This window comes from Ambystoma mexicanum, chromosome 8 (genome assembly GCF_040938575.1).
Source record: "Ambystoma mexicanum isolate Mex_15411 chromosome 8, UKY_AmexF1_1, whole genome shotgun sequence".
Taxonomy (NCBI): Eukaryota; Metazoa; Chordata; class Amphibia; order Caudata; family Ambystomatidae; genus Ambystoma; species Ambystoma mexicanum.
In genome coordinates, this window is record NC_090929.1 from 1640220327 (window position 1) to 1640228912 (window position 8586).

An 8586-nucleotide genomic window follows, 5' to 3' on the forward strand; every position below is an offset into this window, starting at 1 on the left:
TCTAATGTTCACAGCCTTCATCAGGACAGACATCATTACTTGATTTCCCACATATGAGTTCCCGTGTTCCAATATTCTTATCACACTTTCTTTCAGGTAAGACCTTATCCCATCCACATCTAATTCATCTCACACCAAGCTGTGTGCTTCATCTATAGTTCAATACTTGTTTATCTTCTGATATGTACTTTCAATGTAATAGCTTTCCACGTTTCCAGATTGTAATCCCGTGGACACAGCCATTCCCTGTTTTGTGAGGCAAAATAATTAGCTTAATAGAACGAATATATATGTATATATATATATATATATATACATACACACACCTCTATGTTGTGTAGGCTGCCCTTTTACCAACCCCTTTCTGCTCTATGGGGATGGCAAAGGCCAGAGAGCTCACATGACATATACCTGAAGAAGGGCACCCATCAACAGACAGGTGTTTACCCACAAGATTCCGAGTGACGTCAGAGGCAAGCTCAGCTTCAGGGTCTCGCCATCTCAGATGATACTTGTAACCCTTCAGTGGAATATATTCCAACTGTTGATAATTTCCCCATCTACAATTCTATATGGTTTGTGCAGATGCAGGCCCAGAGAACCAGCCCCAACGCCCCTGCCCTCTTTTAGTTTGTGAAGTACTATTATAAATACAAGACTGCGTCTATTCCCATGGCAACTTGACTCCTGTCTTTCAGGGGATTCTCAACCAGTCCCTTCTACCTCAGAATTGTGGGACTTGTAGTACTGGGTTAATAACAGAGAAAACTACAATACCCAGAATATAAAGAAAAGAAAAAATCAGAACTGGATAAGCATCCCCTGAATAACATAGGGCATTTTGTCATGCATAGTGCTTTGGTGTTCTAGAGCTGAACAAAATTGGTGCATTGGTTGTGTGATCCCACTTTCACAGTTACCTCAAGTGATTGCATGCCAGGTGAGAGTCTTTCACCCAGTCCTGCTTCTCATTTACACTCTAGTACAGTGGTAGTCAAACTTTTTTCTGCCGAACCGACCCCCCCAACCCCCACACACAAATGTTGTTCCCGAGACCACTCTTGGGGGAAAATGTTGCTGCTGGGCCCCCAGATGCCATTTCTGCTTATATAGTATATTAAAAGCAGTCACTGTACTCCCTTTCGAGAGAGCCTAACGCCCCCCCCCCCCCCCATGGACATCCTTGGGGCACGCCCCCGAGGGGTGAGGGCGGGGCGACAGCCCACAGTTTGAAGAATTTGGCGTTGACTAGTACCCCTCCACATATTATCGATGTAGCACCACAAGGACGAGTCCAGAACACAACGACAACATTTGGACGCAAACCCGACCGGGGGGCACTGTGCCTCCGCCACTCCTGATTAATGAGCGACAGTGTCTTGCCAGGATTGGAGTCTGCGCCCCGAAGTAGCCTGCACACACATCTCCGCAGCAGCTGCACTACCGCCGAGCTATCTGCCAGAGTTTTCTAACTCTTCCCGCCATCACTGAGCACTCTTTGCAGTACAGTCCGAGGGCGCCGGGCTTTCCCCTCATACTCTCCCTCATGCCAATAACTGATGCCAGTCTCTGGAAGTCTGATGGAACTACGGGACTTACCGCCTGTGTTGTGTGTGTCTCCTCCTGCTGCCTGCGGTTGTGTTCCGGCCCGTTGCTAAGCAAGCCTGGGGGAGGAGTCCAACATGTTAGATACCACCGTCCCAACAGCCAATGAAAACCCGAGAGGGCGAGGCGCTCTTGAAACAGACCGTGCTGTCCCACGTTCGGCTGAAGAGGTGCCTTTTAAACTAGTTATCGAAGTGGTCTACATAGTGCGACCATTCTCACTTCCTGTTGCTTGATTTGCAAATGTAAACACGAGAACCAGCTACTTCTTCCCACTTATCTACCTGCCTTCTGTGATAATTAGGGGTTCCTTAGTCTCCAGTTTTACCCTTTCTGTCTCCATACTCCCAATATTGTTTCTGTATTCTCAGCGGTGCATATAAAGTCCAGCAGTGCAGCATCAAAAAGTGTTCAAGTGCCTTTCTTTTCGTTTTGGGAACAATGAGTTGCAAATAGGGTTGTTTACGGCATATTTGGTCAGTAACATTAGCTAAAAATAGAGTGCAGTAGCCTATCAGACAGGCCCACTTTCGCCCAAAAATGGACCCACACGAAAATGTGTGTGCATCGCCTGTTAGGGCAGTCCTTGCCCGAATCACAGCTCTTAGAAGTCGTGTTTCTTTGATGCCCACCGCTGTAGCATTTAGCGTGGCACACACACAAAGCCCCCTCTACTGGCTGGCAATGCTCGTGCTGTTATCTTCAACGCATGTATATCAAAGAAATGCTCAGAATGTATCATCAGAGTGCAAATATTGATAACAAAAATCGACTTAGAACCATAAGCACAAGGTGTTTGTCCCCGGGGAATCAGGAGCTAGCCCCCCCCCAATGGTTGGATAGATATGGCTGCTATAGGCTTCACACATTGGGGTCGAGGGGGTTGGGAGAGGGATCTTCTGTTACCTGAGGGCAAGCTTGTCTGGTGGGAGGCCTTTCTTCCTTATGCACAGAGGAGACCCACCCACATTTTACAGTATTCCAGGAAGAGGCGTGCCTTTGACAAAGGGTTATAGGATTTGCTTCCATCACAGCTTAAACTGATGATAATATGAAGTCTAAACCCCAGCAAGTATGCCTTGATATCGAAAATGTTATAGTGAAACACACATTTATCGAGTATTTTATAACGAAAACCTGCATACCGAATGCATTTTTTTTGGGGGGGGGTCCCCCGAACCCCTGTTTACCACCCTTAAAAACCCACCTCGGATTCCAAGATGGCGGCGCTGGGAAACGGACGAGTGTGAGACGCGCTCTGTCCCCCCACTAGGCCGCACCAGCAAAGCACATCAATTAAGCGAAAAAATTAGTCTACGGCAGAACTCACCGTGGGCAGCAAACGCTACGCTCGACTGGGAGTACATTGAGATCACCTAAGCAACCCAAGCCTGGTGGCGTACCCCGTTGCAGGCGACTCCCTGGGGCGGGGACGCGTCAAGGACACGGGCGCCGGAGAACATTCCCGGGAGGCAGACCATAGAGGGCCTGCCGCTCCCTAGCTGGGCAACGCCGAGACTCTGCGACTCTGGGACCGGGTTCCCAAGACGGCGGTTGTGTGGATCGTGTCCGCGAGGAGGAGAACCGTAGACGCGCCGCCTCGAGGCCGAGGAGTGGAGGTGTCACGCTCCAGCAGGAGACGGCCCTAACAGGAGGCAACGAACGCTCCAGAGGGTACCAGAAAGAATGCAGCACTGAAGTACTCCCTCTAGACAGCAGTAGCAGCAACCCGATCCCGCCGGGCACCGGGGCGTATACAAGGCGGCACTAAGTGGAGGACATATAACGGACGGAGTAGACAACATCAGAGGCCTCGAGGCCTGGAGGGGACGACCGGTGTGCGGGAACACGAGCGTCTCCTACACTCCAGATACGCGGAGAAGGGGGCAGAGGGACCGGGCGCACGGAACGCAGGTGGAGGACCCACGCGCCCCAGGCAGACCTGAAACAGAGAAGCGGACACCCCCGGTAGAGAATCAGTTCAGATACTACAGAAGAATCTTACCGCACCTATGTCAAAATCTAGAGGGAGGGCAGCGCAACAAGACCAGCAAGCATCACAGAAAAGAGGGGATCAGAGCCTGACGCAACTGTGGGGGCCAGAACACCCCAATCCTTCCATATCCACTAGGAAGAAGACCCCAGAGGACCATTCCGCGACACAGAGCACAGACTCGCAGGACATAGGGATGGCATCTAAGGAAGACATGAAATCGTGGTTCGGGGATTTCCAGACGCAATTCCTGGCTACAACACAGTCACAATTCGAAGCCATGAAAAAAGACATGCGAACTGCCATACAAGAACTACGAACACAGATCACGAGTCTGGGAGAAAGGACGGACACCCTGGGAAAAATAACCCAAAACCTAGACGAGGAGGCACGTCAGAATGCGGAACTCCAAGAACAACTCTTGACCCGCACTCATAACCTTGAATTACAGTGCGAGGATCTAGAAAATAGATCACGAAGAGCGAATATAAGAATAAAAAATATGGCAGAAACGGTGGAGGACAGACACCTTAAAGAAGCAGTGCAACAGGTCTTTACATAAATTTTAAACGCAAACGAGGAAGAGGAAGTAGGAATCGACAGGGTCCACAGGGTGGGTCCAAAGAGGATCGGACCTGGCATGCGGCCAAGGGACGTACTAATTGCCCTCTCCTCATATCCCCAGAAAGAACTAATATTACGGAAAGCCAGGTCAATGGAGCACATCAGGATGAATGGAGAAGAGGTACAACTATACCAAGATTTGGCACAGTCTACATTACAGAAACACAGAGAAATGGGTCTGGTGGTGAAGTTCCTAATTTCAAAACAGATCAAATATAAATGGACATTTCCTTTCGGAGTCCTGTTCTCATGGGAAGGCAAGCAATGGAGAATAACGACATGTGAGGAAGGGAAACAACTACTGGGCATGCAAGATCGAGAAGTAGAACAACAAGAAGAACAGAGAGATAAAAGACCCCAGAAAAGATCGGAATGGCACTGGATGAGAGTAGAGAAAAAGAGGAGAGCTCCGACGCCAAAAGAGTTATGACAACAAAAGGGGAAGCTCCAGAACCCCCCATCGGGGTAAATACGGCATGCCCATGCAGACTTACACGAAGAAAACAAGATGGCAGATGACGATTTTTTCCAAAAGATAAGGTGCAGAGGGGGGAGGAGGGCTCCGGCGACACCTATTGGAATCTAGAGGGTTTTAGAATACCCTACAAGTTACCCCTGTGGTCAGATGAGCATGGCGCACATGGCGAAACCCCTGAGCGAACATAGGAACTAGGGCTCATCCCAGGGCAGTTTTGGGGGGAGGGGGGAAGGAAGGCGAGTTGGGGCATGCCTTGGGGAGGAGGGGAGGGATACCGGGAACCACCATAGCTCATATCATAAGGCTCTACCAGGGTCTTTCCATTTATGGACGGGATGGGTATCAAGGTACTAACATATAACATCAGAGGCCTTAACTCCCCTGTCAAAAGGAAAAAAGTAGAACACTACCTAAAACAAGACAAGTACAACATTATTATGCTACAAGAAACACACAGAAATAAACAAGACAGGGGAAAGGTGCGGCTGAAGGGTTACAACCAGATATTACAGGCAAACGCTAAGGAAAAAAAGGTGGGGGTCCTGATCGCATTCAGGGACTCCATAAAGGTACAAGTGCTCCAAACAGAGGCTGATACTCTGGGCAGATATCTCCTAGCCAACACGATTATAGAAGGTTGCCCTCTAACTCTGGCTGCAGTATATGCCCCCAACACAGGACAGGAGTGTTTTCTGAAGGACACGCTTGAGAAGCTGGAACACTTCGCCACAGCGGAGATAATATTGGGGGGAGACCTGAACATCGCATGGGACCCCTCTTTAGACAGATCGACCCCCAGACAGCAGGAGCAAAGCCCTCCCTCGGAGGCCCTAAAAAAGAAAATGTCTAATATGGCTCTGGGGGACATCTGGCGACACATAAATACTAATCTCAGAGGATATGCATACTATTCACATGTACACCATACAATGTCTAGGATAGACTACCTATGGGCCTCACTGGGCATCCTGGGCAAAATACGAAAGACAGATCTCGGGTCCATATCACTGTCGGATCATGCCCCTTTGTGGGCGGAGATAGCACTAACCCCACGGACGCCTGGGCTATGGAAATTGCGACTCCCAGAGGACATAGTCAGAGATCCTGTAATGGGGAATAAAATCCGAGAATAAATCACTGAATACCTTACAAGTAATAACCACCCTGACATATCGATTGAAACACAATGGGAAGCTCTAAAGGCAGTAACCAGGGGACACCTAATCGCATTGAAGGCCCAAAATGAAAAGCTCAACTATCAGTGGGAGAGGGAGCTCGAGGCCAAAATTGGGAGCAGAAATACTGCTGAAACCAACTATAAAGCTACAAAAAGCTCTGAGGCACGTCCAAGGTCAGTTAGAAGCGATCCGCACTAAGAAAGCAGAAAGGCACCTACTGAGGCTAAAACATTGGTATTACACTAAGGCCAACAGAGCAGACACACTTCTAGCTAGACAACTTAAGGGGAAGCAACTAGACAGGACCATATTGGCCCTCCGCGACGATAAAGGGAATAGAAAGACCCAAACAACCGAAATGGGGGAGATAATGGAGCGGTTCTACAGAACGTTGTACTCCACAGACCATCCCGATGAAAATCTACAAAAAACATATCTGGAGGGGGTGGACCTTACAGGGCTATCCGCAACAGAAAAACTCACATTAGATAGGGACATAACGATTGAAGAGGTCAATAAGGCAATCAGAGACCTCCCCAGAAACAAGGCCCCTGGCCCTGATGGCTACACAGCACTATTCTACAAGGAATATGGGGACATACTGGCCCCGACCTTGACCGAACTATTTAATTTCTTCAAAGAAAAACACGACATCACCCCAACGATGAACGAGGCCAAGATGCTGGTGATACACAAACAGGGGAAAGATCCCGAGTCTCCGACCTCCTATAGACCAATAGCATTGATAAATTTAGACGCCAAGCTGTATACTAAAATCCTGCCCTACAGACTTACTCAAGTGCTACCAAAACTGATCCATCAGGATCAGTCTGGTTTCGTCCCCGGACGACAAACTGTCACGACTCGCTCCCTTCGCTCCCGTTCCCACCACTTGGGGGCATGATTTGGGGTTTATTCCCTACTGGACCTTTCCTCCGAACCTTATGCTACAGTGCTGTGATGAATTGGGAGCGCTAAATCCCTATTTTCCAAGCTACTTCCCTTCCGGATCCATTCCAGGTTTTTGGCAGCCAGCATGCTTCTTTAACCAAATGACTATGCTTCCCAGAATGCCTGGCCCACTGCTCCACCTCCACCCTTGCAGGACAAGGTTGGGTGGAGGATAGGTAACAGCTGTGGCTGCAGGTGCAGCAATCAGCACACCTGAGGCTTGTGCTCGTTATGCAGCTTTAAAAGCCTCAGCCTTACTTCAGTCCAGCGCTGGTCATCGTTTGCAGTGTTCCTGTTGTGACTAGTCCCTTGTTCCTTGCCTTTGTACCTAGTTCCTAGTTCCTGTTTTCTTGTTCCTCCGCCCTGAATCTCGGATTCATGCGCTAATTGATTTCTGCTCCCTTGATTCCCTTTTTGTCTTCCTCTGTTTGCAGGCAGCATTTCTCAGTGCTTTCCCCTTTTAGATGCAGCCCAGTTTGTCTGTGTTCTATATTTCTTTGACTCTGTCCTTTGCTGCTGTAAACCCGTATGCCTTAGCCTTCCTCTTAGATTAGCTTCCTGTCTTTTCCTTGGAGCGGTAGGGAGAAGTTTGCATTGGTTATTTCGTTTTTCCCTGCTCCTGATCCTTACTTTCTATTGGGATCCATTCCATGTTTTCCATTGCACTTCTGCATTTATTTCCCATTTGATTATTAGGTGTGGTGTGCGGTTGTAGCTAGCTCCTGTGTGAATGCTTATGTTTTCCTCACTAATTTGTAATCACTATTCCAACTTAGGTATTTAGTTTTCCTCCCATTGCTGTTCTAGCCTTTCTGGGTCCCAGTTTCATCAACAGGATTCGTGGGCTAGCTGACATTCAAGAGGTTTATCTCGTCCTCGTGAGTACAGTTCTTTAGTTCCCTTATTTAATACCATCAAGAGTGTTAGTTCACAGATCCTGTCATTGCTTGCCCTCCACGTGGGTTTAGCGCTGTCAGTACCTGTAAAAGCAATTGGGGGTAAGGCGCTTGCCGACTTTCCTCGCGGTCAGGTGCTTACCCCACATCCCTTTTCATATATTGGTATTGTTGTCACACTCTATTTGCACTCCTGGGTTCTAGCATACATGAGTCGTTGTTCCTGTGTGCACGTAGTTTAATTCAAAGCTATTCACTGTGTGATTTAGTGCACATTTCCCTTGCCATATTCGCTGCCTTTGTACTCGCCTGACTAATCCTGACAGAATGACCAGCCCAAAATTCCCATTGAATATGGCAAGTTTAAGAAAGAAAGGCAGCAAGGCCTCTAACAAGTTTGTACAGAAAGCTTCCCCTACATTTACCTGTGACAATCAAATCACTAGTCCTGACTTAAATGAACTCCTTGTCACGAATGGGCATTTACGTGCAAAGTATTTTTCCCATAGGATGGCACATCCTACATTGCCTGATCCTAGTTCTATCTTTTGTTTTGATCCCGATTCTATGTCAGCGCAAGCCTTAGCCGCAGAAAACAACACACTGTTAGACTTATACAAGAGTACCTCTGTTGTTGAACCCCATGATTCCAGTTGTGCTTCACCTCAGATAGAACAGTTTCATGGTACAAACATAAAGAATGGAGGGGTTCCTTGCATAACTTCTGTTTTCTACCCTCAGTCTAAAGCATACTCCTTTGCACAGGTACATACTGTAGTCCCTAATGCCAAGAGGTCTAATGTCAATAGTTTGCTTAAGGGAAACACAGACCAAGTTGGTAAAAGAAACTATAAATCACAG

General features: G+C 48.1%; 1 protein-coding gene across 1 annotated transcript in view; it reads right to left on the bottom strand.

Moving 5' to 3' along the window:
• Positions 1 to 1625, bottom strand: part of LOC138473432 (myosin heavy chain, clone 203-like) — a 422216-nt gene extending 420591 nt beyond the window's left edge. Inside the window, exon 1 of the mRNA XM_069612090.1 lies at positions 1600 to 1625. The gene's annotated coding sequence lies outside the window, so the exon portion shown is untranslated. The remainder of the gene's footprint in view (positions 1 to 1599) is intronic.
• Positions 1626 to 8586: the final 6961 nt, after the last annotated feature.